Source organism: Tachypleus tridentatus, chromosome 10 (genome assembly GCF_004210375.1).
Source record: "Tachypleus tridentatus isolate NWPU-2018 chromosome 10, ASM421037v1, whole genome shotgun sequence".
NCBI lineage: Eukaryota > Metazoa > Arthropoda > Merostomata > Xiphosura > Limulidae > Tachypleus > Tachypleus tridentatus.
Genome location: NC_134834.1, coordinates 109,413,850 through 109,421,020, shown reverse-complemented (window position 1 = coordinate 109,421,020; position 7,171 = coordinate 109,413,850). Strand labels below are relative to the sequence as shown.

The 7,171-nt window shown below is 32.5% G+C and overlaps 1 long non-coding RNA gene across 1 annotated transcript; it reads right to left on the bottom strand.

Annotated features, from left to right (window-relative positions):
* Positions 1 to 3,206: 3,206 nt before the first annotated feature.
* LOC143228175 (uncharacterized) lies at positions 3,207 to 5,559 on the bottom strand. The gene is made up of 3 exons (XR_013015238.1): positions 5,445 to 5,559; positions 4,754 to 4,823; positions 3,207 to 3,527 (listed from the first exon to the last, which is right to left on the bottom strand). It is a non-coding gene; the product is annotated as an uncharacterized LOC143228175 (long non-coding RNA).
* Between the last annotated feature and the right edge of the window lie 1,612 nt (positions 5,560 to 7,171).

The window sequence follows — 7,171 nt, the reverse complement described above, 5'->3', positions numbered from 1 at the left end:
ATCGTCGCCTCATAATGTCCTCGAGGAGAAAAAAGTGAACGTAGTCGGCGATGTGTTTCGATCCTACAACATCAGACTTTAAGTATACAACGTTGATCTAAATATTTTCCCAGTTATTATAGATGTAACACAAAACAACCATAAACTCGTTAGAATATACGTTTTGTACAGGTTGTATAGTTTATTTTTTCTGTCCCGAAGCAGGTAGACATTTTGTTTGTTTGATTTTTTGAATTTCGTTGAAAAATACAAGAGGGCTGTCTGCACTAGCCTTCCCTCATTTAGTAGTATGAGACTAGAAGAAAGGCAAGTAGTCTTCACTACCCAGCGCCAGTTCTTGGGTCACACTTTTATAAATGAATAGTGGGATTAACCGTCTTATTATAACGGACCCACGACGAGCATGCTTGGTGTGACCTGTATTACACTCAGATTACCTCATGACCATACTGTGCCGGTAGACATACACTTCGTCAACAGTAACGAGATACTTCTCTTTCTTACATGACAGAATGCTTGGTGTGACCTGTATTACACTCAGATTACCTCATGACCATACTGTGCCGGTAGACATACACTTCGTCAACAGTAACGAGATACTTCTCTTTCTTACATGACAGAATGCTTGGTGTGACCTGTATTACACTCAGATTACCTCATGACCATACTGTACCGGTAGACATACACTTCGTCAACAGTAACGAGATACTTCTCTTTCTTACATGACAGAATGCTTGGTGTGACCTGTATTACACTCAGATTACCTCATGACCATACTGTGCCGGTAGACATACACTTCGTCAACAGTAACGAGATACTTCTCTTTCTTACATGACAGAATGCTTGGTGTGACCTGTATTACACTCAGATTACCTCATGACCATACTGTGCCGGTAGACATACACTTCGTCAACAGTAACGAGATACTTCTCTTTCTCACATGGCAGAAGACGTTTGAACCGATGCACTTATTTAGATATTAAGAAATTTTCTTGTTCTGAGGTTGTCAGAGAACCGAGTTTTGCTCGTGTTTTGTGAAAATGGAAAACAAAAATATTTTGATGGGTACAGTTACATCGATGTTTGTGTGGATTATTTGAAGATTTATAAAAACAAATAAGATTGTAATATTTGTTGATTTGTTGGTTCTGAGTCGTAAAACTAGCAGACAACACAGCGACAGCGCACGTGAGGAAACACCACGAGCCAGTAGATCTAGTTCTAATGCCCTCTCCTGGAAATCGAATTCTCCGTCCCAGAAAAGACGATCACCACAAAGATCGATTTAATTGAAGTTATACACGACAATACATAGGTTGTTAACAATATAACGTGATAAGAACATATTTAGCATTGACAATATTTGATAGAACTATTGAACATATAGTATAATGTGTGTCTGCTGATAAAATTATGTAAAATATAAATTGGTTTGCACATGAAGCGTAATATTTTAATGGTATATATTATAAGTGTTTCACAGAGAGCGCTAGTGTAGACAATTACTGATAGTGTATAACAACATCTACTAAATCTTCAGCACTACAATGTGTATCAAATATTATTTATTTTTGATTAATAGTTTAACAATAAAATACATCAGAATATTAACAACAAACTATAATGATTTAAGATAAATAAGCAACACTAGTTTATATGTGACTAAATAATAACATTAATTTTAAACATCTTAGTATCAGACATTTTACTGCGTAAGACATTCAATACAATGAAAACACATTTTCCATTATTTACCAATAATTGAAGTTCAAGGTTCATCTTTATTGACAGTTCAACTATATATGTTTTAAAATAGACTCCTAACCTTAAAGTGTCTCGTTACTTAATAAAGTAGATATGTTGTTTGAGGTTAATCACTACACTCTAACTAACACTGCTATTCATTATTCATCATTAGTTACATAAAATAAGATACTAAACGACTTCCTATTCTTTGTAATTTATATTTTGTTTATAGTATCAACTTTTCAACAGTTCAACTGTATAGGATTCTAAATAGACTAACACCAGAAAAACACATAGTTATATCACAGTGTAAGAATATGTTTTGTATGTAATAACTGGTGCATAATAATACTGTAGATACTTCTGTATGAGAGATGTTTAATTAAATACCAGATGACTTCCTGTACTTGTTTCTTTGGTTTGTTTTGGAAATAAGCACAATGTTATACAATGGGCTACCTGTGCTATGCCCACCATGGGTATCGAATCTCGGTTTTAAGAGGTGCTTTTTGTACTTTAACACATTAGTTTTATTTCATGTTCCGGCATTAAGATAATCACATGTAACTTGCTGTATAACCAAACTCAGAAACTTATTATCCGTATAATGAAAACACATTAAACTTGCTACCCATTATAAGACATTACACTGTATTTGGTTCAGTAAATGAAAACTCACAAATCCTTTAAAATGTACTATTTCACACTTATGTATGTCGAATTATATACATGTGGTCAGTGTCTGAAGAAACGTTTCCATGTGTAAACTATTTTCAGTTCCTACTCTAGGTCCTCCAGCGACAAACTCCAAACAACAACGTTTGTTAAAATCTGTTGGTTTTGTAAATACTTTATTAACTTCTAGAATCTACCATGTAAGCGTGGAAAGTTATTAGTGTTACGTTAAGTATTGTTCTTCAATCGCTCTCTTCCCAGAGTTAAGGAATTCAACATCAGCTTTAGTGTTTCTTCACATGATATGAATTATTTTTTGTCTTCATTCAAACCTTTTTCATTCACAAGTCGTTAAGTGTTGCTATTGTCGTTAAGAATAAACGATAGGTTCAATACACACGTTTTATTTCTACTATTTGTTTAATTCATGAAACTAAATTCTAAAACAGCTAACCCATCGTCTTCACATAGTCTCCTATGGCACAGCGGTAACTTTATGTAGTTACAACGTTCAAATGCGGTGTATTATTCACAAGTGAACAAAGCAGATAGACCAGTGTGGCTTTGTTCTTATAAAAAAACAACATATTTTTATTTCGAAACATGTTTTTAAATATTTTATTGGCAACTACTTGGTTAAAAGCTTAAAAGTCACTTAACTTCAGTTGAGAAACTGATAACATCGAAATCTTATAAATTTAAAATTCAAGTTTCGATCCTTGGTGTGGTCATAACTAAAATACACATTTGTCAGTTTTGAACTTAATAACAAACAAACACAATAATTATTTTTATTATATATTTTTATTGACAACAAAATTCCATATGGATACTAAAGTATCCTCAGAATATATCGCTTCCTTCTTCACTTTAAACCATATGCTTCCTGCAATTCAAATTCCAAAACTTCTACTTCCAAATACACTTAAACCGAAAGCTCCACCTCCACCTCCCATTGTACCTAGAAATCCACCTCCAGCTCCATCACAACAATATGAAGGAGGAACATCACAGTGAACAAAATTTGTTGGACATGTGATGCCATTTCGGAAATTCCCCACCAGTTCAGGTAGTAAACAAAGTGACGTCATTAGAATATATATCGCCTGTAATATTTTATAATGATTTTTAAATCGTCACTGTTTATCTACTTGTGAAGCCCAACTAATAAACATTATATTCATAATGTCAAAATTACGTCAATACCAAGATCAACCGTTGATGTTACAGAACACGTCACAAAAAATAGTCATCTTTAACAGTTACGTTAATTTGACTAGTTTGTCAGTAAAAATCTATTATTATTAATCTATAAACCAATCTACTTTCTTGTTTCCAGAACAGTATCTTATATCAAATTTCAACTTTCCGTTGCGTCACTAAAAGTACATAAAATTTCTCTATAAAAACACATTAAAGTGATTCTCCGTTGGTTAGCTTGCACACTAAATACCGTATTTTACACCTTAGTTAGAGGCTACATCGTGGAAGACGAACCCTAATTTGTGACAGAGAATTCTAATAAAAAATTGACTTTATAACTAACACTTTAATATATCCTTGATTTTCTTCAATTTACTGAGTAAAGACATAATATATTCCACAGTATATCGACAATATTAGTTCAATTGTGTGTTTTATGCTACTGAAGATACTTGTAATTAGTAAGTAGTGACATTATGATCTGTATGAGAGGCCGATTTGAGTAGATCCCAAGCTAACCTCTTGTCTTAACCCATCACTGTGGATTGTATGTCATAAAAAAAAGACCACAGCACAAGACCAATCATATAAACAGCTGTCGTATTAATGTAATTAGTATTTTATACACTCGTTAATTTACAACAAACGTATATGAAACAATTATCTGTTATATTATTGTCTATATTATTTACTTTCAGTTTGATATTCAGTTGTAGCAACAAATGCAAGTTAAATTAAAATGTTTACTTCAAAAGTCATAAGAACAAATTTATAAAAATGCATGGTTGTGTCACCCTGTGTTGCTGTTTCACACATGTAATCATTTTAAAATAATTTAATTTCCCACTTTAAATTGTTGTGAAATATATAGTCGTCAAGAGAAGTATTATTTATTACATTCTTTCATTATAGACAATATTCGAATTTTTAGATACACGTCGTTGTTATAAATTTACTTTCATTAAATATTATGTTACATAATATTAATGTTACATTCCGTTAATAAGAAGAAATAAACATTGTGGCAGTTTCTTAAACGATAAAGACAAACGTAACTTATAATTGATATTTCTATCATACCATTTAAACTGTTTGTATGAATTTGGTGTCAAAGAATTCATACTCTCACCTGGAGTTGATTCCAACAGTGTTGTAAACATCAAAAGTATAATAATTGTTGTAGTCTTCATTTCTCTGATCTGTTAAAATCAGTATAAATACAGTAAGAGAAATGTGACTTTTAACAAAGCCTAAAATAAAAGCTCGACACTTAGTACAGCCCATGAATTCTATATCTTACTAGCTCCAGATATATGATAACAGAGGTACTTTTTATAAGCGGAACTAGAGAGTTACAGAAGAAACAAGTTCCCGATTTATCACAGGAACACTAAAACCATTACAATAACTAATGAAATCTAATGTAAGATTTCTATATGATAAAAATTACATTTTGTAAATACCGTTTAACAACAAAAATAATTTTATATTGAAATTTCTCTTTTCTTTGAGGTTTCTCGAACTTTATAAAACATGAAAGTAAAAACTTCTTTATTAAAGAAAGTTTATATCTAAGAACAATACCAGACCGATCAACCAAAACACACAGAATTAAAGTTTAACAATGAATAGAAAAACGTTGAAGTTACCATGACTGCGGTAAAATATCAACTTATGAAATGAAAACAAAATATTAGTATGTGTTAACATGATAAAAATAATTATTCAAATAAGTACTTAAGATCTGTACTTAGTTTAATATTCATTATAATTACTATTATAAAGAAATACTCTCAAACAAGATATAAAAATTATATTACCAAGGAGTGTTCAATTATTAGGCACTTCGACTACGTTTTATTGGAGTGTAAATATAAAATTAGACTAGGGTCCTGATACTCAGCTTATATAGTCGTATTTTTAATGAGATGCACAGTTCTGAGAACATCACAACCAATCAGAATGATTCCAGTAACAGTTGACGTCAAGAATATATTACAATATTATAGAAACATGTAGAGACAGATTGAACCAATAGGAAGCTGTGAGTGATTATTTGTTATTTACATGTGATACATTTCTGTTGAAGTCGCTCATGTAGTGGTGGAAAGACTTTAAAACTGTAAGTGGTAATGAAGTTGTGTGATTAGGGTAAAATGGATAGTAACATGTAAGTAGTTGTGTTTCATGGATATTCACAAATGGTTTATAGATCAATAAATCGTGTGGAACACACGTAGCTATTGTAACATTAGAACAAACGAGCCTCGATGTGCGATATTATAAGTAAAACGTAGTTATTTTAACTTTAGAATACACAGGTGTCTATAGAGACATTTCTCTTATTTAACCATAAGTATACAGGCTAACTAAATGATTTTATATCCTAATCATGTTGACACGCTCTTTGTTTCTTTGTTTGACTTAAATTTCCCACAAATTTATACGAGAATTATCTGCGCTAGCCGTCCTTAAGTTACCTGAGTGAGATAAGAAGGAAGGCTAATAGCCATCACCATCCACCATCAACTGTTAGTTACTTTTTATTTACAAATTCTGGGATCAACCGTTACTTATAACGCCTCTTTAGCTGAATGGGCAAACAAGTTTCATGAGTGGGGGATTCATACTCGTTACCTAAAGAATTCGAGTCACTCACCACCTAGCCGTATCAGGACGGTATACATACACTTAGTTCAGTGTGACGACATACTCTTGTTTGTCACATGACAGAAGTCATTTGTACAGTTTTATGATACACTACAGTTCCAAACATGTGAAACTCTTATCTAATTATTTATTATGGTTAATCTGTTGTCTTCTTTACTTGTACATATTTAGAAAATTTAGAGATTACGAAATTTTCTTCTCCTGAGGTTCTCAGTGGACAAAGTTTCTCATCATTTTGATGTTGTTTTTTGTGTGGAAATAAAAACAAAAATATTTTAATGTCTTCAGTTACCTAGTGGCTCAGGTGAAGATTTTTGTAAACAACTATGAATGTAACGTTGAAACGTTGGTTTTAAGTGGCACGATTTCAAAGTAACCCAGGAATAGAACGTGTGAAAAAACACCATGAGCCAGGACATTCTCTTCTCACGCGCTTATCAGGGAACCAAACTCTCCACTTCAGAAAAAAAACTCTCATCACAAAGATTGATTTTTTTAACGTTATACACAACAATACCTAGATTGATAACAATATACGTGATAAGAGCATATTTAACATTAACAATACGTGATAGAACTGTTGAACATAATATCTCTGTAATGATCAAACTAGTGTATAATAAAAATAGGTCGGCAGTCGCTTGTTTCTTTTGGAATTTCGCGCAAAGCTACACGAGGGTTATCTGTGCTAGCCGTCCCTAATTTAGTAGTGTAAGACTAAGGGGAAGACAGCTAGTTATCACCCCTACCACCAACTCTTAGATTGTTCTTTAAACAACGAGTAGTGGGATTGATTGTTACTGTATAACGCCCCTGTGGCTAAAAGGGCGAGCACATTTGGTGCGACGGGGATTCGACCCTGATATTATGAGCCGAA